General features: G+C 51.9%; 1 protein-coding gene across 2 annotated transcripts in view; it reads right to left on the reverse strand.

Moving 5' to 3' along the window:
* LOC146206294 (uncharacterized) overlaps positions 1-26,730 on the reverse strand; it is a 124,599-nt gene that overhangs the window by 18,532 nt on the left and 79,337 nt on the right. Inside the window, exon 1 of one of the 2 annotated variants that reach the window (XM_084590925.1) lies at positions 2,279-2,513. The exons of the other annotated variant lie outside the window; for it this stretch is intronic. The gene's annotated coding sequence lies outside the window, so the exon portion shown is untranslated. Of the gene's footprint in view, positions 1-2,278; positions 2,514-26,730 lie in introns of those variants that run through there. 2 annotated transcript variants of the gene reach the window in all.

The raw sequence follows: 26,730 nt of genomic DNA on the forward strand, positions 1-26,730 counted from the left end.
GCCGTTGACAAGCCGCCGCTGGCGTATTTATTGGGACCACGGGCCGGCGCGCGTTTCCCGTATGGCACCGACGCAGCGGGGGCGAGCTCCCTCCGGGCGCCCGTCTCCGCCGCCACCGGCGGTCGCGTGCAATCGTAAAGCGGTGGCGTCACTAATTTATGGCACGTGATGGCTTAAGAGGGACGAGCGGTCGTCGAGGGGACACCGGGAAGCGGCGTCGGAGCACGTAGGGAATGACAGCCAATTGTTTGCGCGCCAATTCTCAGCGCCTTTGCCTGAGCCGTAAGGCTCCCGGACACTACCGAACCTGCTTAGAAAAAAGAAACCCTGACGACGTTAGGGGAGAGTTTCATTAGGTCATCAGCTGTTTTGCCACAATTGCAGAGTAGGCAGCAGTCGAGCTTTATCGGGCGAGGCACACGCAATCGACGGCAGTGAGAAGCGCCGTTTTACAGACGGGGGAAGGCGCTGGGAAAATACCGCTCCACCAGTGATGGCCGCGCAGGTTTCCTTAACGGACACGAGGAAGAGCACGCCTGCGGGTTCAGATACCCTGGTAAGCTGGCGAACGGCTTTTGCGTGGGTTTCGGAAGGCAGACTGGTTAATGAATGCGAGCGGACGACCGGAGGCACGTCGTCAGAAAGGGCCACTGGGCTGCACTTCCAGCAGCGATTAATTCGCGGGCTGAGAAAGGGCGCCAACTGCCCGAAGGCTCGGCCACTGTTTACGGCCGTTCGCCCGGTGGATGCCCCACACCTGCGCTGCTCAAGGCTGCAACGCAGTGAACCCGAAAAGTATCCCCACTGGCCCAGCGACCAAAACAGCACCGGCCATGCGCCGCAACGTGACACCGCTAATTGGGCGACCGGCCGCGCACCCATGCGACGACGGTCGCCGAAGGTCGCCCGCGTCGGATCGGAAAGCCGGCGCTGTGCGTGTTTCCCCGCGCGCGTTGCGTCACCCGCGATGTCACAAAAGAAGTCCGATCCGGGATGTACGCGCTCGGTTTATTTTTGGGCCTGGGCAGCCTCCTCACCAGAGGCGCGTCTCGACACGCCCTCTTCACAACTGTCCGTGATTCTTTTTTACTATTCGCGCCGCCTCTGCCCCACCACGCTTGATTGTGCACACTGACTAAGCCACTTGCCTTCTGGGTCGAACCGCTGCTCGGAGCTGCGCACACGGGTGGGCAGAAAGAACCCGCTACGCGCAACAGTTCGCCAACGTGGCGAAAGACGCCTTCCGCTCGTGGGACAGCGCGCTCGGAGCCCATAGCGACGCCATAATGAGGTCGTTGCTTTCGCTTGCCGACGCGTCTGCCGGCGGCTGAATTGGGTGACTAGCTCGCTGATTGCGTGCCACGACTGAGGTGTGGGAAAAGCGAGAAGTTTCGCTGCGGAACAATGAGGTTAGCGGAACGCCCTTTCAACATGCGTTAGGAGGTATGTTAACCAGAAAGGGGACCTCAGGAAGCATACTGGGAGCATCATCAGGTTGGTGGGTCGGACAGACTAGGAAGACCGTCCTCATTTGAAAGTGCGCTCTAAATGCATCACTTTCTTCTTTGCACATCGCTCAACAGACCTGAGTGGAAATTAATTTTAATCGTGAACCGTTATAACCTTTTGCCGAGAAACCTGAAACGTTTACAGCATTATAGATCTAAGCATAGCATTCGTCAAATATGAGCAAAATCGGGACTCATAATTAGCCACCTGCTTCTTTGCGCTCAGTCAGCAAACTCGGGCAAGGGACGTGAGCGTTGCTTGGCCGAAGCGTATCGACGAAGTATGCAAACAGCGTGACGACACAACGCCGTTATCCAATTACAGAGGCCATGTTCAAGAATCTGTGGCAGAAGAAGCTGAATAAAACCCAGTGATCCGATTCAATGGCATTCGCACTTGTCATTGAACTCAGTAGCTCCGAAGAGGCTGAAGTGCGCCTGATAGATGAAATGGATTTCACTAGTCGGACGCTCAGTGGGAGGCAGCTTCGGTAGGGAGGCGTTGAAGGGAAACACATGAGGAGGTCGCGTTGAGTGCGCAGGACAACGACTACAAAAATGGAAAGGAGTACGTACAATTCAGAACGACTTTAAGCTCTCGTCTAATTGCTTTCCTATACGCTATTTTCTTCTCCGCCTCGCCTGCTCGCCTTGCTTCGTAATAGGCTCGTATTCACAACTGAATTCCTCGCTCTGACCAGCGCGCGCCCAGTGGGGCCCGCCTCTTTGCATAGATAAAGCGCGAGCCTGCTATACGGTGGCGTACTCACTCAGTTCTTTCCCCCTTGGCTCTGCAGGCAGTACAGGATTGCAGAATCAAGAGGGGAAAAAAATCAGCGCGCTGGCAGTGGCGGTAAGGAGCGGCTCGTTTGGGAGCCGTGACGATCGGGAGAATGATTGGAGCCATATATCTTTGGCGCGGCGAGCGAGACGGGCGCGCGCGGCAGTTTCGAAGCGCTGCAATTAGGCACAACGGGAGCAGAGCGCGGCCTTCGCGCCCGGCGTTGGTTGACCGAACCGAGGGGAGCGTTTTGCGTCTCGAACGCATGCCTCACGTCAGCCAGTTATCGGCACGAGATCTCGGGTGCATGTGACCACGCCTGCCGTTCGCGGCTGGCGAGCCCTGCGTTCGTCGTTCATACGCAGAGGCCACTGCATTGTTGTAGCATGCGTGTGTGTCTCGGTGCCTCGTATCGTCATCAAGCTACTGGACAGTCCATTATTCGTGTTTCATGAACTCTTCTCGATGTCGGCATATATATATATATAGCTGCAATGGGTGGCGAGGTGCCCTGGGAGCGGGCCGAATTAGAAATTCATCCGATTCATCACTAGACACAACAAAACAATGCGCATTTACTGCATGGTTTACTTAGCTATTTTGGTGATACGTGCCCTGTAGTCGCTTTACTGCTCGCACCTAGCGTGACTGCCCGTTTCATCCTCTCTCTGTCATTACATGATCTCGGAGAAGCGTTGGCGAATGGTAATTTCAAGCCTCCTGGCTGTGATCTGGCATAGCACGCTATCCGAAGCCTTCAGAGCACCACATCCCTTCACGTTTCTTCCAGTGAGTGCAGTGTGCGGCAACGATAAAGTCGTTCAAGGTTCGTTGCCTTCAGACAGAGACAAAACGAGCACAACAGGACTGACAAGCTGAATACCCTGCAAGGCGTCGCCATGGCTTCTCCAGACTAGATGAAGACATCTACGGCTCCCAGAGTGCTGCAGCACAGCCAGTCTTGAACGACGATGACTATAGCTGGTTAGCTCACCAAATACAAGTGCCTCAGCCGACGTTATCGCGCGGAACGGAGTTCCGAGTGCCATCATTCTACAGCGTTCCCCTCCACTAATGCCGCGTTTGTGCAGCAGCAACTGATCGTTTGCAAAGCCTACATAACGTTCTGAACGCCAAACGATAGGGGGACCTCGCCGAGGAAGCCGTCGGGCGCCGCACGTGAGCCACGAGCCAGCTGATTGGCGAGGAGGGACGTGCGTAAAGTGAGTAGCCGGGTATGAATCGAGCGGTTTCACGCGCGGCGATCGTGACGTTTCCCCTCTCGCCCAGAGCCAAATGAACGTCGTGATTGAGCGCGTTTAGGCGCCCCTAAACGCTTTTAATAAAGCGGCTATCGACGGTGCGGCCGCAATGCATGGGTCCAGCGCTTGCGGCGCTTTTGTTGCTGCTGAGCGAGCTGGCGAGAAGCAGTCGGCAGGACGTGTGATGTCCTCTTTCGCCAGCTTTGATTGTCCAGAGGGTCGTTGGGTAGCTGCCATCTAAATACGCTACAGAGGAGCGCCCACCTATCTGTCCGTCTCCTCGCTCTACATGAAACAGCCGGAGCGAGTGCTGGAACTCGCTGGGCCGGAACCGCGTGTTTCCCACGGCGGCCCCTGGAAGAAGAGGCGGGGGCTTTCGGCGCTTATCGGCCCCGCAAATCGGAGCCCACGCAGTCTAATTTGGCGCCTAATGCCGTCGGCAGCCCGGGGAACCAGTCGCCGCCGCGCGCTCGTTGCCGGGCCCCGCTAATCGGCCCCTGCTGCGGCGGAGGTGTCTGCGGCAGCCAACCCTTTCGCGGCGACCGCGCAAAGTACAGGGCTTCCGCGCACGCACGCCGCGCTCCCGCGGGCACCCCGCGTCGGGCCCGGCGGCGCGCGCTCGTTAGTGCGCTGGTCTCTCTACGGTGCGCCGTGGGACGTCGTCGTCTAAGTGGCCGCCGCAAATCCATCCTTCCGCGTTCTCATCGTGCGTGCGGTCTCGCTGTTATTGTCGGCCTAGTCCAGCGGGCGCCCTTCTCGTCCGGAAAGCGAGCCTCGCGCCATCCGGGCATGAACTACCCTCGTAACTGCATGGTCTTTGCTCATTTGTCTTCCTCTTCTGTTTAGGTAGGCCGACATTCGTCGAGATCATGCTTTCATCCAAACGTGCCATATGCGCAGAAAATTGCGATTTGCGGGGTTTAACGTCCCGAAGCGGCGAATGAGCTACGAGGGACGCTAGGATACCGGATTTTACACCACGTAATGTGCGCCGACATCGCGCAGGAAACCTGCGCATTTAGCGTTTCGCATTAATCGAAATGTGGCCGTCGCGCCCAGGATTAAGCCCGTGTTTCTGTGGCTCAGTAGCCGAGCGCTTTAACCCTCGAGCCACCGCGGTGGGCTGCATTGGTGTGCGACCAAATTTACGGATATCAGCTAGTGAATAAAAAGCGTGGCGTCTGAGCTGTCATACAGTTAGCGATACGTGAGGCTTATTACATCCGTTCTCATTGTATCTTACTCAAGAGGCGTCCACATTCTACTCTTTCTTAGCTGCATAAAGCTAGACCCAACTATAAAGATATACGCCTCTAAGTAGGTACTCCTTCGAACATACGAAGAGTCGGAATGCGTGCAAAATGAGTGCTTCTTAGAGATGAACTGCTATAAACTGTTATTAACGTTTCGCTACTAGGACTCATCAAAGCCAATTTGAGAACAATAAAGCCCCAGTCGCTGTCTCAGCCTTTTGCTTTTTAACAAGTGCTTAATTATACGGTTAATTCAGCTAGTATCTCGCATGCAAAATGCAACAAGTAAAAAAACAACACATCAGTCAAAACACTCGAGCTTGGTGGTTCGCGATTGTTTGGAGCACATCCACGGTTCTTGGAAAACAAGAACGCATGGGTTACGTTCAAGCTTAACGCAGAAGGGCCCCGCGTACAGCTTTCCAGCCGGACAAAGCTGCTCAACCAATATATATATATATATATACAACGAGGGTTACGTATGCGCACATTGTAGATGTGTGTAGAAGTGCACATGTCATACTCTGCAGGTATCCTTTGAAAAAGGTGCAGCGAGTTAACCGAAAATATAAAGACATCATCATCAGTATATAAGCGACAAAACCATGCGTCAACCTCCGGTTCTGAAGTTTTGTTGTCGAACTGGGAGACGTCACGTAAACAAGTCTGCAACGGGCCGGCGTCTGCCCCGACCTCGCTGCCTGAGCCATGCATTGCCGATCGTCAATAGAAAATTGTGAATAGAAAAAAAAAAAAAAAAGAAAAAAAAACTTGAGGCGCGCTCATCGAACTGCATACGTGCGTGCGCGGTAATTTCTCCCTTTCTACGCGGCGCGCGAAGGATAAAAATGGTTGTTTTGCATTACCATCGAGATCGTATCGCCGAACAATAAGTAATGTTCATACTAATCGCAGACCCGACCCAACATTGTCCGCTCTTTCCGTATGTATATGGCATCGCCAACGCATAGCCCTGCCTGGCTAAAACCTGCCGCCCTTCCTTTCGTTGCCCTCTCTGTCTCCATCCATTGTCACATAATTCAAGTCTCAACTACACAGACGCATACGTGCTAAAACAAAAATAACGTAAAGCTTCATTCGGAATATAGCTGCATGCATCACTTGCAAGCACGACATAAACCTCGATACGGGCAAGAACCTCCAGTTTAAGAAAGCAGGAGAAAGAAATGCTCACACCGTAACCAGAAGCGTGGTTCAGAGGTCAGCACATAGTACACGCGGAGAAAACAAAAGGACAGAAACCAGCCACCGAACGAAACTAACAAGCACAACAAATCTGAGCCTAAATTTGCCTTTCTATAGCCGTAATGAACGCGCAAAAACACGCAGAATGAAGATACAGTAGCTCGTGTCACTGCTGCTGCATCTTTCTTCTACCTGCTTAAGAGGCCTCTCGGAAAAGGCATTCGTTGTAGGGGCTTTGCTGTTAGTAAGTAGCGCATGCATGCTCTCGTCAAGTGGTGGGGAAATAGCGAATTTGTGCGAGCACTGTGCGAGGTTCAGCTTTTCATAATCTGCGGCAAAATAATGACTTAAGTTCGAGTTCCTTTTCTTTTTTTTTTTTTTTACACATAGGCGTACAATTTTAATTGACTTACCGCCATCACACGTCGCTGACCATTCGAAGTCAGGTCTGGGACAGTATCCATAGGCGACCCTCGCATGCCGATATTTCATCTGCCACATCGGCTTCCGAGTGAAACGAATATAGCGGAATAGAACTCAAGAACTAGCGCCAAACGGAAGGTCTTCAGGCAATGTCATCGGGCGATATTTTATGACGTTGAGGATAATCCCACTGGCCCAGCTAGCGTGGCACCGCACGGCGTGTCAGATGAAAAGAAATCCACCACGGCTTAATCGGATTAACCGCGGTATGCTGAAAATCGGTCGACGCCCTCGGCTGAAGGTCCTCCTTGGAGGGGCACCTGCTTCTCGATCTTGAGTTGTATACAGTGCGGGTTCGTAGCACAGCCAGCGGCTAGAAATCGCTGCTCTTGTGCGGGCCTTCGGCGCTTGAGCCGCGTCGTCTTTGCCGGTGTAACCGAGCGAGAGTCGCGAGCCAGAGAAAATTTCTCAGAAGAAGAGAAAGAAGAGCCACGGAGCTCTGCGCCGCTCGCTCGTTTCTTCTTGTGAGAAATTCTCTTCTGCTCGCGACAAAATATGAGTGCTTTGCATCTGCGCATACATACATACAAGCATCTCTGCCTCAATATATCGCAAAGGCACTTAAATAGCTGCGCTCAGATTACGCATTCGAGAGTTTTACTCTGCAGTATTAATTCCATCCATTTCGAGCATTGGAAGGTATACCAAAAAGTTTCCCCACAAGCGAAGACAATACGTGGCACGCATGAGCGAAAGTCAGTAGAGAAGGGACGTCACGTACCGGCGCAATTCCCCTTGAAGTGTGGGCCGCATCTTGACGATGGATGCACGTCTTTCAGCACTGACATCTATGCGTTCACTTATATCCACAAGAAGCACGTCGCGAACTGCCACCACTGAAACGGCGCGTGCGCTCGGTCGCGGACGGCTTCGAGGCAACTGTTCATTAGACCGCCTTACGACGCGCTCTCGTTGCCGCATCATCGGTTTATCAGTGACGCTAAAATGACGTCCAGCTTCTAAAACCGGCTCTCACCGTAAACAGGCAATGCACACGGAGGTGAAAAAGCGAGTCTTCCTGGACAGAATCAGTTGTGGCGACGTAGGCTCGGCGAAGGCGCGAGCCGGCAACAGCACGTGCTTACCATGATGGAGCCTCATCGTCCGCACACCATCGTCCGGTGCGTGCAGCGGCGCCGTGGCAGGTGGCGCGGGTAGTAGCCCGAGGAGTGCCGCTCTCCTCTCAGAGACGCTTACTCATCGCGGTCCTTTCTCGCTGTCCAGCCCTCGCTCGCGCCCTCGCCCCGATCGAGCGGCGCTACGAAATCGCCCTGGACGCATGTACGGGCGCGAGGAAGGACGCGCATGAACGGCCCTCTGTCGCCGCGGGCCCTGGGGCGATCGGCAGCACCAAGCAGTCTAGAAAAGCTGCCAGGCAAGCCGCCCTCCTTCCCAGTCGCCGCCAATCTGGCCGGCGGCCGTCTGCTCTCACGTAAGCGCGCGCACAACCCCACCCCTTTGACGGCGCCGCACATCATTAGCCAGATTCCTCCTGCCGGTGGCCCACTTGGCTCTGGGCTTGAGCCACGAGCCCAGCCAAGGTCGCGCCCGGGGATGCGTCCAGGACAGCGACCCTCTCCGTCCCTGAGCGGCCCGCCGGGGCAACGGCCGCCACGCGGATGCAACCGCCGCCCTCCGGCGCGCACTCGGAAGGCCTGCTCCCCTCGGCTGACGCCAGATTGGCTACTACTTGGACCGAGACCCTGGACGACAGCCGCAGTGGATATCACCGCTTTCCCTAGCTTCAGTTGAAAGAGAACAGGCGATGCCTGAAACTCTTCCTCTAACCTCGTGGCTTAAGGAGCTGCGCCTAGCTGTCTTAACCGCTAAAACCACTCTTCTGCAGCCTCCTGGGGCCAGCGAGGACTCATTTGACACGGTTCTATATGGCAGCAAGCGGCGCCGTTGGTACCCCATACAGACAGCAGTGCCGGGAGATGGCCCTGGGCCATCCTTAGTCGCTTTTGTTTAAGGCCTGTATGCAAGGGGGTTTCCCGCTGCTATTTGCGCACGCAGCTGATGGCAGCGCCATAAATAATGGCCAGTGCTGCTTCGGGCGCCCTCTAATACGGCATGCAGAGAGATGCCGATTTTCACTGCGGCACTGGAACAATGGCTGAGGGCCATGTGTGCCAGCTCTCGGCCTGATCGGAAGCTACGCTAGCCGCTTATCGCTCGAGCCAATCTTCAATGCAGCGGGATAGGAACGTGTATACGCAAAGCCCTCGACGTCATTTGTCTTTCAGCGCGCCGGGGCCTTGAAAGCTGTGCACCAACAAGGTAGAGCGCTCCGGCCTCTGAACAGCAGATCATAGGTGTGGTCTACTCGTTTCATGGCGGGAAGCGTTTAATGGGCGTTAGGAAACGTCGGAAGCCGGCATTCTCACAAAATATACAAAGAGATAAAGGAAGGCATAGAGAGTCGTTCAAGCAGTAAGCCGTCTTAGATGGCTCGCGCAGGCATTCTAAACAGATGCATGAAATTCTCTCAAATGCACACGAATGCCTATTGACGAGCCTTCTAACGGGGACCAAGTACTGAATGCCGCTTTCACCATTACATGTGGAGCTATCACCCGGAGCGTAGGGGTGCTGTGTTCGAGCAGCGCTTTCGCGCGGTCGTTACAGTGCATATACACCAACAAGCACCTCGCGGCGCGTGTGAGAAAGAGCTCCGAAAGATAATACCACTTACGCGGGCGGGCAGCTTTTCTTCTTGTTGAGCCCGGCGGCAGCGCCAGACGGCTGGCAGCCTCGGCCGCGTTTCTCCGGGGTCGGAAGCGTCTGTTGCGAACGGAAGCCGTCGCTCGGCCCCGAAGGGTGCATGCATGCGGCCACAGCGCCGCGTGGCCCGAGTCACGCGATGGCACGTGGCCCCGTGCGCCGTTCTGGCCAACCGAACACGCCCCGCATCTGGTGATCTCCTTCTCCCACGGGTGCGCGCCGGTTACGCGTTGGAGACTATGCCTCTTACCACGCCGATTACGAGCAGCGATTAACTGTAGCGCCCCTGACGAGTGTTCTCCGCCCACGGCCTCCTCCTAGGCGCTGACCGCCCGAGGGAGAGGGCCCGGAGTTGACTCACATTCAACGAGGTATAAGCAGCGGAATAAGCACGCTTGTCTCGGGGAGTTGACACGCGGGTAAAAAGTGAGGACGGCAGGCGAGGGCCTAACACCGCAGCCGCGCGCAAGCTGGGCGAGTCGGCCAGACGGCGTGACACCGGTAAATCATCGAGAGAGGTCAAGGAGGAGGGCAAGAGAACTGGCTGACGCGAGCCGTAAACGGTTGAGCTGCAGCAGAGGTTATTTCCCTTGTCCTCGCCTCAGCGCTAATCTGCAGCGGTGTGTTACACGGTGCATGTGCGGACTAGCCTATTTCCGAGACTCAGAGTCGCGCTCGGCGAACCGCTTTCTGGCACCCGCGGCATGCACTCCTTTTCTATGCATTAGAGTCAGGATGATTTTGGAATGAGTTGACCTTGACGGCATTAAAGATACTCCTGGTGTATTTCCATCTTTACCCCCCCCCCCCCCCCCCCCCCCCCCCCCCCCCCCCCCCCCCCCCCCCCCCCCCTGCACCGGCTCACTAGGCATTTTAAATTGATGTGCACACCGTTCACGACGGCCAGCTCTTCAGAAGATTTTGTTTCGCAATGGCGACGTTAACGCAAGTAAAAGCGTTTCTGAAAGAAACGTGTTAACGACCACCACGGAAGTGGCGTCATAGTCCACTCCACGTGCTTGTCGTATACGTGCTTTCGCGTGCGACGGCTTCATCGATCAGTGCTGTTTCGTCATCGTGTCTGGTTGTCTCGTTCATTAGGCGCGCTGCGCGTCGGCGAGATATAGCAGACCTAGGTTGCAGGAACCACCCGGGAGGCTCATCTCCGACGATGAAGGGTTGGCACTGCCTTGGCAGGCATGCACATGGCACTCGGGCGTGCAACTTGGGCCACCAACAGACTTGATGCTCCGAGCGCTCCCAGGACGAGCGACTCGTGAAACAATCTTGCAAGCCCAATCGCCGATTGAGCAACGAAACTTTTCCGGTTCTGTCTGCGAGTCGCTTCGCTCTCACGCTCTTCCAAGGAAAACCTTTTGATCGACTCCTGAAAAACACGAAATCGGCCACACGGCTCCAAAGAAAGAAGCCCCATGCATCACTCGATAAAAGCAGCCTACCAGCATTCGGGCATTTCAGACCTGTTTACGCGCGGCCTACGCGCAGTATCATATGACAGCTGGGAGGGGTATGACGGCGTGCCGTTACTCCCCGTCCTTTTCGCAACTCGTCCGGACACTTGAAAAACATCCGAATGTAGTGCTTCTCCTCTCCTGCGCACACGTGTGTGGGAGGTGTGGGTTACTAACCCACCTCTGGAGCAGGCAGCTACAGCCACAGGTGATATTTGTCCAAGGCGGCTCCTTCGGGGCATAACAAGGCGGCGCTCGAAAAATAGCGTGACTCTCTTCCCCCTGCGTGACTCTGTCCGTGCCGAGGGGCTCTGAGACAAGGCTGTTCGCGCCTCCTCCGAAGGAAAAAAAGAAAAGAAAGCGAAGGCTAAAGAGAAGCTGCACTGTAGCGAGAAGGCCCGGATGGCCGTGCATCGCTCTGTACGGAGACGAGTGCCCGCGCTTTGTCTACGTGTCAGTGTTATCGAAGGGCACTTCCTCGCGAGACAACTCGAAACACTTAATTTTCATTTTCATTCAAGATTGCGCATTAATTATCGGCCGCCTCAGTCTTCTCTGTGTTCCCTACCGGACCTCCCGGTGACGTCGCGGGAGAGAGAAACATCGTGGTGACGGGAGGCCCTGCACCGGCACCTGCACTCTCTGAGGCGGCCGACGCATGGCTTCTCGAAGGCGAGCTGCCTAGCGCGGACGGAGGAACGCGAGAACAATAGTCTCGATGTTCGTAGGGAGTCGCTTCACTTGTTGGCAAACGATGCCCATGGAAGAGAAGAAAGGGGGGGGGGGGGGGCACTGACCGCGACGCAGGAATCTTGAGCTAATCCTCGCGGCAGGTTGACATGCCAGAAGCATTTCCATACGTGCCATAGCCTTTTTTTTTTTTTTCGTCTTAGGGAGGTGAGACGGATTAAGAGAATTCTTTAGCATCCCTAGCCGCACTATGGCCACGCGCGAATGAAAATTAGGGCCTCTTCACTTCGCCGTGCTCGCCTCGTGCTGCTGCCGTTCGATGGTGGGGGACATGCTTGCCTCCGGGCGATGCGCTCGGAGCACTCAGCGACCAAAGCGACCGCAAATTTAGCTTACTTCGTGTGGCCGAGTCGGAGAGAAAGATTGCTTTAAAGTAACTTATTCTATCGGCTATATAGGATAGTACCATACGGGGTTTCAACGCACCAAAGCTGCGCAGGCGCCATGAGAAAAGACGCATTAGAGGATTCCGGATTTATTTGACTACCTTTTTTTTTTTATAGGTCCTTTAACTCACACCCGCGGCGACGCTTCACCTCCATCGAAATGCGGCTCCCGCGGCCTGCTTGTTACCACGACCTTAGGCTCCCTTAAGTTAATGCGGCGTGTCGCTCGCAAAAATGGTGATTTCGATGAGCTGCATATATGTTCCAAAATGTAGTTCACCGCCCCCTCGTCTCTTTCGAGTGCATCATGGAGATTCGTGCAGAGAACTTATCTAATAGACCAACGTTCTCTCGCCTCAGTAAAGCAGAAGATGCGCACACTGCACCCGGTTGGAAACCAACCGCTCTTATTTCCAGCCATAATCAGTTTTTCTCGTGTTTTTTTTTTTTTTAATTCTAAAATAGACGGACGCGGAAGGCACTGTGTGCAGACAATTTTCACGTGGTATAGGAGTGTCGCCAACGAAACCCACTCTGTCTCCATCCCAAACCCTACACGAGAGGCCTGGAGGCAGCCTTGCTAAACATGCTCCAAATTAAAGGATCAGTGCACTGTGGTCCGATGAGCACAGGTACCAACTTCGACTAATTGCGTCCTGGATTAGGGATGTCATCAATGATTCCAATAGCTCTGCCCTTTCAGTTTTGAATCAATAAATGTTTTTCACCGCCACCACCACACTCCGCGACTTCGGCTTGATGAGCCATCTTAAGACTAGTGAGACTAACTGAGCGTATTAAACCGATTAGCGCCCCCTACGTTGAAATCATACAAAGATAGTACTGCCAGTTTGGACAGTCCATTACAGATGTTTTCGTGATTCGTCGCTGTTCAGTTGTTTCACACTCAAGTTTTACCTTACAAAACAATTCGCTCTAGCGGTATTTCACTAATTTCTTTCTGACAGTGCTTTTGGACAGCATTGTCTTGCTAAAAAAAGCCTGTCACTCGTTACCCACTGCCTTAACCAGGCACGCAGCCAGGAGTTTTTTCCAGGAGGGCCACAAGGTGACTGCTTATTCCAAGGGGTGAATAGATGGAGGAGAGGGGGGGGGGGGGGGGGGGGGGGGGGCATTGGTCACCCTTTGGACACGTGCCTAGCAGTTGTGAAGGGGTAACATTCAACCTTCGTAGAGGAGGAAGGGTAAATCCTCGCCAGCCCGGCTTCCCAGTGATCTGTGACGTCGTTCCGCTCACCGCCATTGGAATGCATGGCCGATTCACGGCATTAGTCTAAGTTTGAGCAGTTGTGATTTCTTATTATACAAGTAGTCAAAGAATCAAGCAGTGACAAAAGGCTGGCTCTTTTCGGCGCACTTCATGTCAGACGGCATTCAGCCAACTTTTCACGCAATCATCTTTAGCGGGGTTCGGGTTGCTACGGTCTACAAGCCGTGAACTAAAAGGTCCCCGAGTGTCACTGGTCTTAGCGATCGCTAACCGGTCGCTGGCGCTGGTAACCGCCCACTGGTGCACCGACTTCTGCGACTCGATGGCCACCAGTGACCCGATAAATCCGGCGTTTTGCGCATGCATGTACCAGTGGGCCGCGCACAGCCGCAGCGGCTCGGGTATATCGCTCAGAACAAACTGGTTTCCTCGTTTCGGCCTGCCGCAGCTACTGTCGTGTCAGAGAGACGGTGCGCGGAGGCGCTGATGGAATAATGAACGCGTTTGCCGCCCACGACATCGCGTCGGGCTCTCTCTTCTCGGCGCTCATTACAGCCGCTCCGTCCCCATTCATCACGGCGCGATAGCCGCCGCGTCGTGCGACCGACAGGGGCGACGCTGCCTCCTTTTGGCGGGAACCTTCTTGGGCCCGTGATTCAGAGGACACTGCGCGCGTAAGCTGCAGGGGCAGAAATAATGCGATACACTGTAAAAAAATGTGTGTGAAATCAGAGGTATTCTTAAAGAAAATTTCTGTTCCCGTACAGAGAATATCTGCTCTACTTCACTGACCGAAATACGTTCACGAAAAAAAAAAAAAAAAAAAGTAATTTTCTGTTTTCCAGCCGAAACCTTGATTGGAAGGCAAACAATTCGATATGTTTGTCCTCTGTTCTATTTTCTACCGCAAAGTGGCTTTTACTTGAATAGTAGGTAATTGTTGAATAAAAAGGGAAACGGTATGACAACCCCGAATGCGCTGTCTGACGATCGGTTGCGTAACAATTTTGATTCGAAAGAAGATTACTAGTGGCGCCACATTGAGATCCGTTTTTGGTTGGCTCCGTGCTACAGCGGCATCTGTTACGCATTTTCCCACATGCCTTTTTTCGGTGGCTAGACAACGGCTATGGCGCGGCCAACTTTATGGGTGCAATCGAGTACTGGCAACGCCGAGAGATATGCGTGAGATGAGTAATTAGCAAGGCTTAAAAATGGTGTTCATTAAAGAAATTGGCGTTTGAGTCAATTTTGTTGTTGTTACTGGCAGAACAACATGTGAAATGAAACAAGAGTAAAAAAAGGTATCTGCATCATTACTTTAACTGCAGTAGACACAAAAACTAAAAATCGAAAAAAAAACAGAAAACGCCGTATAACAGAAAATATTTGTAAGTTTACAAAACTTTTTCTATCAGGTGTAAACAGAAGAAACTGTAAAATCACAGAAAAATTAAAAACCGAAAACAGAGCGGAACAGAAAACTTCTGGCAACACAGCTGTCAGAAAATTTCTGTATTTTTCAACATTTTTTTTTTTTTTTACAGTGAACGTTTGTTTCCCGTTCGTAGCAGTGGCAGTTAACTGCCACTCTGACAGTGCTCGTCAAAAGACGTTTCCGAACTATTGCAGAGAGAGACAAATGACAGTGGTTTAGCCGTAGCTAAGCGCAAGTTTCAGGTTTGAAGACTAGAAGTGCTTTCGCGCTAAATAGGCATAGCTATGCTAAGCCTATGAGGCTTAGCTAAAGCTATAGTCAACCTTTATTAGGGTTAGGAAGGTGTAATTGCAATGAATGTGTGTTCGAACTGCAACGTACTACAGTATAATGTGACCTTACAGACATTTAGTATTAGCTATAGGTCTTACAAGCTTAAGAACAACATGCTAAATTAGACTTACGAAGGCACAATTACGCCAATCTGTGTTCAGGCACGTTCAGACTTCATTTCCTAACCTGCGCTTCACATAGGTTTCATGATCGTTAAGTAATCAGCTTTTGCCTTGACATTGGCCATGGTGCTCATGGCTGTCAAGGTCACTCATAGAAAGTCATAGTATAACAATGCATAGCAAGGCTGGGCTTGTTTGATAGCAACACTCGGTGAGGCGGACGGAAGCCGGAATTCAGCGGTATCCATCGTGCTAGCCTAGATATGCTTTAGCACTAAAAGAAGCAAAGGCGGGCAAGTTAACGGAAAGAAAGTATACATTGGAAAGTACACCTGTTAGGCGCCGGGAAATAAAATGGGGGGGGGGGGGGTAAAGGTGAACGAGAAAAAAAAAAAAGAGCCAAGGAAGGGCTTTGTGATGCGGCCGGCCACTGTCCGAGATTTCTATTAGCGGGTGAAGATAAAGACGGTACTTCGGCTTATCCTTGAAGATTCTGTGAAAGAGGCCGCCCATTTTGCAGGGAGCAACAGAATGTGAAAAGCGGAAGGTACTCGAGACTAAAAAAGACATCATCAAGAACGACTTACATTTGATAAGCTTGTTTCTAGGTGCAGTGATTAACCAGCCGTTTAATATGCACAACTAGTTTGTCTAGGCCGTTTCTTCTGACTGTGCCGATTTCTAATGCGTATTCGTGACAGGCGCTGCTGCCTGTGCAACAGCATCGCCAGCAGCAGACCTGACGTAATCGCACGGAGGATAAACAAGCAGGGAAAGTTACTTTGCGCACTCGGTGTGGCGGCGACACGTTGTTTCATCGCCAGTGCACAGGTACGGATGACCTTGAAAAATAACTTTTCCTCGACATCGGCCCCCTTTTTCCGCAGTCAGCCCAGTTCCCCCCTCCTTGTTTCTTTCCTTATTTCATTCTTCCGCCTCTCGGCGGCCCCGCGGACAGGTGGGCTTCCCAGCGGAGGGTGCGGCGCCGCTTGTGCCGCATTTAATCGTACATGCGCCGTGCGGAGCGCGATGCATCAGTGGACGAAAGGAGCGCGCCCTTTCCTCCGGCGTGGGCTGCTTGCGCAAAGACCTCCCTGGCTTTGTTTTGGTCTGCAGTGCGGCCTTGAGACACCCGTGGCAGAGCCGACAGTCGACGCCGCCGGGCGACCTGTCATCCGCGCGGCCACTGCTGCGCACTGCTCCGTCTCACGGCAACACGCGGCCCTCCTGTCTGCAGGGCGGGCGATGGGGGATCTCCCCGCTGCAGCTTAATTGCTGCCTTTCGTGCGATCTGCGGATACGTGGAAACGGCTTTATGTAGAACCGCTTTGATCCCCCGTTACGGTGCGCGCTGACTATTATAAACCGCTAAACTTCTCGAATGTTGTCGCCTAGTATTTTTTTTTTTTTTTTTCCTTTTCAAGCTTTCACGCGGGAGGATTGACGTGCCGTTCGTGCCTGTTACAAGAAAGGAATATTTGCTTCTCAGTTTGTCCTGTGTCTCATACAGTTGCCAACGTGAGGCTTTTTTTTTTTTTTTTCGCGCTGCGATTTGCACAATCAGCCTCGCGCAGCAATAGCTGTGCAAGAGGGCAACAAGCGTTTCGCCAGACTTTGTTCGACGCACGGAGAGATCGCGTAAGCTGAGCGTGTATTCATTTGCAGCCAGTGCGGTCGCGAGTAAAAAAGATTAGCACAATGACGTCACTGAGGCGGCTAAAATGGCACCGCACGGCTTGCGTGGCTCCGTTCATTGCGAACACGCCTGACACTTGTGTTATCGGCACATTCGTAACCGCTGCGCCGAGCTTTGTTACCTACCGCTCCGGAAATATGTCGCTGGTGCTAACCTTTTTTAACTCGCGACTGTACCTCAGGAGACGGCAGTATTGGGTAGTTCCAATGGATTAGTCTGAGAGGAAGGTACAATCTGCCTGTGCAATTCATATGTACTATTCCACGAAAACTTACGCGAAACACAAGAACACACTACCGGCGTCTATTGCAGTCGTGTGCTTCAGAGCCTGTTTCTGTCCGCTTCATTTATATTTCCTTTGTGCAATGGAGTTCTATAAATTAAGGAAATGAGTGAGCACGGAAGGCACTCGTCCCTCGGCTAGAAAACTCATCGTAATAAAGCTGGCGATAACTGTTTCTATAGTTAGCAATTCCGCTCTGACCAGAACAGTATGGTTTGGGGCTCCAGTGTTTCCAAGAATTTTACAACTTGGAACATGCTGCAGCTCAGAGTGCATTTTCCGATTCACAGAAGCAGATTTATTTAAGGCTGACGATACATGTGGAACGGGGTGGTCCCATCTGGCAAGGCATATACTTAAACCGGAGCATATTGGGAGTTTACAAGCGGTTTTGGGTTATCGGCTGCAATATGTATTTCATGGCAGAAAGAAAGGTCCTGCGATCCCGGTCAGCTCACGCGAAACGTTCTACTCCTGGGCGTATTTGTTCAGGCTTAAATATTCGGTGTTTAACAACTTCACGTACCCGTCTCGTGTAAAGAGGCTGATTACTGCAGTCACGACACCTTCGTGCAAGGAGTTGACATTTGGAGTGACAGAGGTTAATTGCTTGCTGTTCGGACTGACTAAGCCAACCAAATAAGAGCTTAAATTTTTTTTTGCGACATTACACATCATAAATCATGGCGCGTGCGGAATCGCCAATATTGATGAACTCGGCTGATTTCCAGAGCCTATCTCTATCGGCTATCCGTTATTCTCGCTTAAGTACCTTCACGCGGCTCTATTCGCGAGCCGTGGTTGCGTTTTACGAAGTATACGTTAAGAACACCCCCAGCTTTTTTCCCTTTGAATTATAATTTGAACGTGAAGTTGACGCAGTGCAGAATAGAACACGAAAAAAAAAAAAAAAAACAATTCTAGGGACAATTACGATACTCCGTAATGCGAAACTTGAGCGCAGCAATTTAAGCGTTCTTGCGATATACTGAGGCAAATAATTTGAAAGATGCTTGTATGTGCAGTCACAAAGCACTCTTATTTTTGTCGCGAGCCGAAGAGAATTTCTCAGGAAAAGAGAAAGAAGAGCCACTAGCTAGCGGCGCAGAGCTCGTGGCTCTCCTTTCTCTTCTCCTGAGAAATTCTCTCGTGGCTCGTGACTCTCTCTCGCTCGGTTACACCGGCAACGACGACGCGGCTCAAGCTGCAAACGGAAGAGAGGCGCTCTAAAAAAAGTCATATTTGCAGTTCAGTATACGGCAGGTCCTGTGATCTGTCGCGAACCGTGACATTCCGAGTGGTTCACACGAATCGAGGGACCAGAGCGCGAAGTGTTACGCTGTTATCGTCGTTAATACAGCCCACCTCTTTTCGCACCGCGGTCTCCAGCTTTGACCCCGATTCCAGCTCCGAGGCTAGCTGCAAATAGCCATGGCGAGGTGTGCTTGGGTGTACACTATAATGCACAGTGTTGGGGTGACGCTCCGGTTGCACAAGCCATCCATCAGAATCAATAATGACGATGGCCTTGTAGTTCCTCGGGGCCGCGCGCGAAGTTGATGCCCGCGGCGGCGGCCCACGTCGACAGCACGCGTTTCAAAAGCGCGCGAAGGAGTCGCCGATTGCGCAACTTGTGCTGTCTGGCCGCTTTGCTGTTGTTCGCCTGACAAAGATGGATGCGGCCCGCCGGGATGCGCGTGCTGCTGACCAATGTGTTTTTCGAGCCCGCCGCGGGTTTCACGCGTGCTCTGTTTGCTTCCTTGGCCAAACACTTGTGTCGTACTGAGGCGTGCCTAATTAAAAGGCCACGAGGGAGGCACGAGTGCACCGTTCCCTTTTCTGTGCTCAATCGAAGCCGGCCTCTCCTCGGCGGCTCCATATGTAATGACACACCCCAACGATTGCATGAGGGCACGCATCGCGACGGGTGTAAAGGATTATTTGCTATGCAGTCCAGCGAATCAAGCAGAGATGAGTGGGTGGTCGTCGCTGCTGTTTAATTATTGGGCCGTCAACACCTAGCTCGCACCGTGGTCACGCCGGGCAACTAACAGCTTCGCAGAAAGATGAGTCCAACTTCAAAAACAGCGTGGAATGTGTCGGCGCAACATGCGCATGCACTCTATACGGCAATGTCAAACGATGCAGCAAGTATACTCGCCGAATGTCGGCATAAAATGGACAAACCAACCTTGACGTTTTTCCTATGTTAATTATTCGCGCACAAAATTATCCGCATCATGTTTGGCAACGCTATTTTGTGGAGCGCAATGCGCGATCTGGGGCCAGATCGCGGCCCAAATGCGCTGAATTCCAAGGCGTTTTGTAGGCGGCGCTCTCAGCAGGATTGTTATTAAAGCGCCGATGGCAGTGAAGAAGAACTCAAGTTCACTCGCGGCCACTAGTGCGCAGAATATGCAGTGTATGTACAGGCAGCAGTATGAAGCCTATACCACTGCGTGTCATGGCACTAACTGCAGTCGTAATCAGTAGTTTCAAGGAAGCGCAGTACAGTAGGTGTGCCCATTAATAACATCTGCCCTATTTACGAGTATCACCGCTGCCGCTGTGGCTCAGTGGTTAGGGCGCGCTCGACTGCTGAACCCAAGGACACGGGACCGAATGCCGGCCGCGGCGACAGCTTTTCGGTGGAGGTGAAAAGCAAGGCGCCCGTGTGCTGTGCAATGTCAGTGCACCCCATGTGGTCGAAATTTCCGGAGTCCTCCACTACGGCGTCCCCTCATATTCTGAGTCACCTTGGGACGTTACACTCTACAAACCAACCATATACGAGTATCAAGAGAGAATAGTAAGTCATAGATATATTAAAAGAGTGGAAGTCCTTCACCGCAGCACCCTGAATGTGGTCGGATAACAAAGTCATAGCAAGTACTTACGTCAAAGTAAAAGAATAAAGCTTTCGCAAGTCGTCAGGCGAATCAGGAGCGTTATAGGCTATCGTGTTCTAACAGCTGGTCACCCAAGGTTCGAACAGATGTTAAACAGTTCGTTGGGTTAATGCAGTTAATGCACACAAAATTGCTAGTCCAGTCGGGCTTTAAAATGTGTGACCGTAACGGGGGTGCAATTTCTGGGGGCCATGGGGATAAATTGTAACATTGGTTTAGGGGAAAGGAAAGGCGCACGTATCTGTCACACTTATCTTGTCAAGCGTTGTTAAGATGGTCTCTCTGTTTGTTTAACCTCGTCTAGAAGGAGGCACACGTACTGGAGCCCAAACTTATTGCGTTTGCTATTTTCTTTTCAATGTCGGTCGGCGTCTATACTTTCGCCTCTTAATATGATTACACCCGACCAGGCGAGTTTCCCTCCAATTCTAGGCTTCACTTGACTTCACTGGACTTCATTGTATGATTTAATATCTGCAGGCCTTTAGAACCCGCTACTGTAAAAATTCCTAAAAATGTATTGAGAGTAATACAAAATAAATGATTAAAAATATTACAACTTGGGCCGCTCTTTTTAGATAGCAAAGAATCCACCGGGAACCTTGGATTCCGAGTCATACAAGCTATAACTGGACCGCGCAGGCCCGACAGCATAGCTAAGTTACTCAAGCTAAATTTTGGCCGCTTGGCTGCAGCACCGCATTCCTCGCGTGGAGGCCAACCGTGAAACGTCTAGGCGCCGCCGGAGCAAGCGTTCAGCTATTTCACGAGCGCCAAACGAGTTGCGCGGCCCCACTGAAGCACAACGCCGAAGAACTGTTGTGGGCTGGGACAACATTACACTTGCATGCATGAACGCGACAGAATGCAGGTCGAATTGATTATTCGAGAGAAAGAGCAAGTTTTGAGAAGGAAATGCTCGACTAGTCATCTACTCTCTTTCTCTGTGCTTTCGCACTTTCCCTCTAAAAGCGGACCCGATTTCACTTTTGCCGAGTTCATGTAAAAGTAGAGGACGAGGCCCACATGCGAAACTATACGAAGTCCTCTGTCAGCTTCTCCACAAAGCTTGTTTTACAAACAAAGCGTCTCGTTCCAGAACCATAGTCTATGCGCTCTTTGGAAACGAAGACTCATGCGTAAACTCAGGAATGTGTTGACCAAGATGACCTGGAAAAAGGTGTCGAAAAGGAACAATTATGGAATAAGACCTTGTAAACATGAACCCGACTCTAGAGGGTCGAGTCGGGCAGAGCCGGATGTCGGTCAGCCAGACCCTTTCGGGTTTGCATGAGCCCGTTTTTGTGGGGGTGGTGGTGGTGGTGAAAATGTTTATTTCATATTGGGAGGTTTGACGCGGAGCCTTAAGGGCATCGGCCTTATAATAGTGGGTGGAGACCCTAGTCAGGGACCCCATTGGCGGTTGCCGCCGCGGCAGGGATCGCCGCTACACGTTGCGTCGAGCAATCGAACCACGAGCAGACGGGAGAGGACAAAGAGGAAGAATGCCCGAACAGCTCACGGGCCCGTCTCCTGCTGCTACCCGAGTTCTCCAGAGGGTGTTGGTCGGGCCAACCAACCCCTGCTGTCGGGATGACACAACCCAACTCAGCGGTTCTTTAGCTCGACATCGTAGCGTATACAGCGTGGTTTGCATGGACCCGACAGGAGCGGATTGAGTTGAGTTATCGGGTCGAAAACCGGTTACAGGGTTCATAACGCTGTTGGGTCGAGAAGTCGAGGGGTGAGTCAAGTCAACTCTGGCGCGGGGGGTGGGTTGACTGGTCTCAACTCCGCTGCAGGAATCATGCAAACGCGGTCGAGTTGAGTCGGGACAAAGTGGGATAGGAGAACAATACGGAAAACGCTAGAGATGCGCGGGGAAAAAAAAAACGGAATCGGGTGCCTCCTGCTAGTTCTTCGCATCGACGCGAGGCGCCGCCGTAATCGCCGCTCGTCAGGTCGGGTTCATGTAAACCCGGTCGAGTCGAGCCCACTCAACTCGACACCGCAATTCGACCCCCGCAGTCGGGTCCATGTAGACAATCTAAACCCCTTGAGTGCCTGGCTTTAGCCGATTCGCTACGCTTTCTATTTCCTTTGTCAGTGCTCCGAAGCCAACTGAAATCGTGCGCGCGACGGTCGCGACTGGCAAGTGTGAAGGAGGGACAGCTGCCTCTTTATTTCCGCAACGACCAAGAAAGTGTCGTCGAGGAACGAGATCTTTTCGTTGGGAAACAAGCCTTGCTGAGAAGCTGACTTAGATTTCCACAAATTGGTCAATTACGAAAACAAGCCTTACTGCAGCCGCCGTCAACATGAAACCATGCAAATGCGTCACGGAAAAGTCATATTTTGGTTTCCTGGACGGCTCTGGCTCCTCCTGGACAACGTTTCTGTCTTTCTACTTCATTTCATGAGTCCCGGTGAAACCGGTTTGACTGGGGTTATTAAGGGAGGAATGGTCAACTCTTTTCAGTGCTATGAGCGACGCCTAGTGCCCAATGTGGCAGCGCCCTCACTCCTTTGAGAAATTGTGCATACGGCGTTATGTTTTTACCGCGATAGCAGTTCATATTCCAACCCCCATTCTAACTGTCTGCGAGTTAAATACTTCTACATAAACTACTTTTGCTAAACAACAAGCCAAGATAAACTCTAAACTTCTCTCAGACGCACATCAATGCCGCGCAATAGCCGAAAAGAAAAAAGGCTGAAGTTTTTTCAACAGAAATAATACTTGCCTAAAAAACAAAAACAAAAAGGAGTGTTGCGCTCTGAAATAAACACCGACAAAAGCCCACTGAATTTGAAAAATATAAAAATAGGAAAGTTCAGCCTCTAAGTGCACACTGGCGCTAGTCTCTATATATACTTTGATGGGAAATTATTCAATGCAAATATGCAAATGCCTAGTGTAGCCGTAAGCGGGCTGACAAAAATGATCGATGCTGGCGACCAGCAAAGCTTATGAAAATTTTGTGGTTAGCGTTCCAGAGGGGTTAGACAAATATATATTTGGATTTCGAATGAAATGCTTATGAGAAATTTTACCTTGAGCGTGCGTTATTGCTCAGCGAAAAATTCGGCGTAAGCGTTATTGCAGTCATCGTGTGAGCCAAAAATCCTTAGCATGCCTTGGGCAGGTGATAGCTGGCAGCTAACATGGAAAGGCACTGATTGGTCGGCGGGTTGTGTGACGTCACGAGACCCCGTGACATGGCCGTGTTGGCAGGATCGAGCTTCACGGAGGGTGGGATGAGAATCGAACCCTGGGCGCTTGGATTCCCGAGTCTTGCACGTTAACCTTAGGTCACGCAGGCATGTTTGTACGACCTGGTTAAAGCGGGGCTTTTTTGCTATGTTGGATGGCGTTTGACATAAGGTGATATCTTGCGACTGTTTGCTAATTAGTACGTGTCATGAACAGAGACAGAAGTTAGCGGAACAGTGACTAAGCGAGTAGCAAAGTGCATGTACGCGAATGAGGATGAACAAGGGGAGCCGGCAATCGAGAGACATTAACGCTTCCGCGTCCTTAAAGCCGGAGCTTGAGAGCCCTCCTTTTTTATCTCTCTCTCGTTTTGCTCGAAAAACCAGCTTGGTAGCACAAATTCAGGTCGATGCAGCAGCTTCCTGTTTCGCCGAGGACTTCGTGTTTAAATTGGCGCCGCTTCTAGTACCAGTTAACCACCGAAACTACGTTCCAAGCAAGTGTGGTTAATTGTGGAAGAAGCAAGAAGAAGCACTAGGGGAGACGGTTGTAAGCAAACCCTTCATCACCTGCAGGCACGTCTGATGTAGCTTCAAAGCATATCGGGATCTTGGCAGGAGCGATGGAGCACTCAGCTTTATATACCTTCGCTTCGATCTCCGCTGCGTTCGTTCCTGCATTTAGCACCGTGAGTACGCGCAGTCACGCCCACCGCTCGAAGCTGCCGGCAACGCGATCAGGTCCACGTGCGGGAGAAAGGTGTCCTTGGAGCGGATCCAGGAGAAAGCGACTTCGGTACAACTAAACGCACTGCACTGGCGATGGAAAGGCAACAAGAAATAAGGAAGAAATAAGAACAAGCCTGCAGGTGAAATCGGAAACTTCGCCGCTACACTAGTGTTTAGCTCTTGCTGCCAGCGTAGGGAATGGTCTGATGCAAAGTTGAGAGGGGCTCCACTCGACTGATTGGGAAATACGCCAGTTAATTCGTGCTAGTTAGGCGCAATGGTCATATATAGTGACTCGGAAATTAACTTGAGAGAAAGAATAGCTTGTGTTGGGGAAGGAGACACTTTCGACACATGCGCTAGCCTTTGAGGGTGTCGAGCATACCAACTTCGTCGCCGCAGCAGTAGGCATAGTTCGTCTTTTGCTCTGCTTAGTACCGCCTATTTTTTCCCCTGAGACAAAAAGGTGCCTTTCAATACCTGCCGCGTAACACCATGCATGCAGTCCGCGCTTAAAGTAAGCCATGGAAATTTTACGGCAGAGCTACAGCTTCGTCAGGGCACATTAAGATAACGCGTGAATACAGCGGGCTGCATCTTCCATTTGGACAGACATACTCTTGACTTTTCTGACCTTAGCTTATAACGCCGTGTCACGATACCCGATCCGTAAACGCTGGAGTTAAGGTTGCTGCTTCTTGTTTAGAAAGAAAGGTGGGCTACTCGTTCCCTCCGTTATTTTCCACGCGCCGTGATTGGAAGACTCGAACGACGAAGTAGAACCACGAGAAACACGCAGTTGGGCTGTTCCCATTAGCCAAGAAAAAAAAAAAAAAAAAAAAAAAAAACCTTGTGTCATTGCTACCCACCAACCCCCGCACACAAAGAGCTGCCACTGCTCTTTCCGCAAAGTTCGGACCTCAGTGCTAGCGATTAAAATTCAGTGTGTTCAGCACATCGACTGGCTGCCACCTGGACACTTTCACAAGAAACAAAAAGATAAAACTACATAAACTGCCACACACGTATCTAAGAATTTGTCGCCTTTCTAGAACACTCATGTTTGCTTAGGCTGGTCAACCGAAGAGCTACTTTGCTGCAACACGGCATTCGTTGGAAGTTCGACACCGATGGCTCGGCACATTATATATGGTTAAGTTATATGGATCGAAATCGAGACACGATGTAGCAACGCATACGAGTGGCTGCAGGGTAGGCGCTGACGTTCATGTTTTCTGGGGCACTGCGAGAAGGCTAGATGACCGAAGCGCAAGTATGACTCCACGACAGAATATAGTGCCCAAGACAACGCTAACAAGGTCAACATGTGGACACACAAAGATTCCACTATTATTTAAGGCTCGCTACAGAAGAGCAACCCAGTGAGCAGACCCTCGCAAGTACAACATTATGTAGCAGGGGAGGGGACGGTCAGAACGGTGTGACGGTCGCTGTTTCATTGATCCTCAGATTGGAGGTGGAGGAGACGCAAATAAATTCATTCGCTTTGCATGCGCCGAGACACGGCTCGGGTAAGAAGTCCGTCTCCTATTATCTGCCCATCAACTGCTGCGGTGCCACACAAAGTTGACCTCGAATGCTGGCCTGCTCTTTGGAGCATACATCTGAGGCGAGTACAATATTCAGGACTGCAATCTTAGCGCGCTGCTATTATTGAGAAGAAAGAAGCATTCTCACACATTTTAAGAAACAGCTCAGTTGTGAAAGGAGGCATATCGTGTCTCCATTAACAATTTCCCATCGGCTTCCACTTTCCGCGCACTTCACGCAGTATGACCACAATAGCCAACAATGAAATGCATAGCGAGCTCCTATACTTTGTCTCACAAGACATCTGCAGCACTGCGAAAGGCAGAGGAGCCTCTGCAATTGTGCTCCTAAGTGCCTCTTGCCCCTGCGCACTATAATAGAGAATTGTGCTCCTACTGTCACACCCGCCAATTTGGGGGAAGAGAGGCAGATAGGAGCACAATCGCCTATTGTAGTGCGCATGATCCTAATTGGACCGGGGTACATCTGCCTTTCGCAGTGCTGCAGATATCTTGTGAGACGGAGTTATAGGTGGGTGGCTTTTATGATGACCGTCGCAGTTGTGTTGGCACTGGAACGTCCGGCGAGCATGTTTTCTGAACTCGCGCTGTTCCAGGACCACTCCTTTCCTTTATCTGAGCGGACGTCGCTCGAAGCAAATTGTCGCCTCCCGACCCCCCAACATGCCGTGTTGTTTGTTCAGAGCTGCATGCGACCTCTTACAAGAGCTCCTATTCTGAGATCTTTACAGCAGTCCATGTCATCCTTTGGGACGAAAATATACCGGTAATTACCATCATGGAAGCACTAAATAACGCCTTGTCTTTGGATGCAGCCGAGTGAAACCAGCTTTATCTTTCGATTTTATTTTTTCTGTTTTGTTTGTGGCGTAGGAATAACAACCGGCACTCAAAAGGAGACGCACTGTGCGCTTCTCGGCCGGCGTGCGACGGGGCTTGTCGCGACGAGCGGCTCTGGTTTCGGCGGGCCGTTCCGCGAAGGTTAATCCGCTCGTGCGAGCGACCGGGGGCTGATCGCACGCGAGGCCGTAAAGCAGAGTGCGCCAACCCTTGCGTCTTTGGCTTCCTGGGGAAAGGGCGGAATTCTTGGCATGCTTCCCGTTTGGTGAATGCCCTGCGGGTCAGAGCCCATCACCATGTGGTGGCTGTTCATTATCTCGCGTAAAACGTAAACGGCGGCGGGCGCTCACAGCTCGCGCTCCCTTTGACGCTCGTCGGCGTTACCAAGCTGGCGATGCCCTACGTGGTCGACGAAACCCGACCGTGCGCGGCGAAGAGCTTCCACCCCCGGCTGCAAGAAAACCTGTCGCCCGTGACGCCTGTCCTACGCCACGGTGCACATATCGCTAACCATTACTGCTTGTCGCCCCCACCCCCGAT

Source organism: Amblyomma maculatum, chromosome 1 (assembly GCF_055883805.1).
Source record: "Amblyomma maculatum isolate TAMU_Amacu chromosome 1, ASM5588380v1, whole genome shotgun sequence".
Classification (NCBI taxonomy): Eukaryota; Metazoa; Arthropoda; class Arachnida; order Ixodida; family Ixodidae; genus Amblyomma; species Amblyomma maculatum.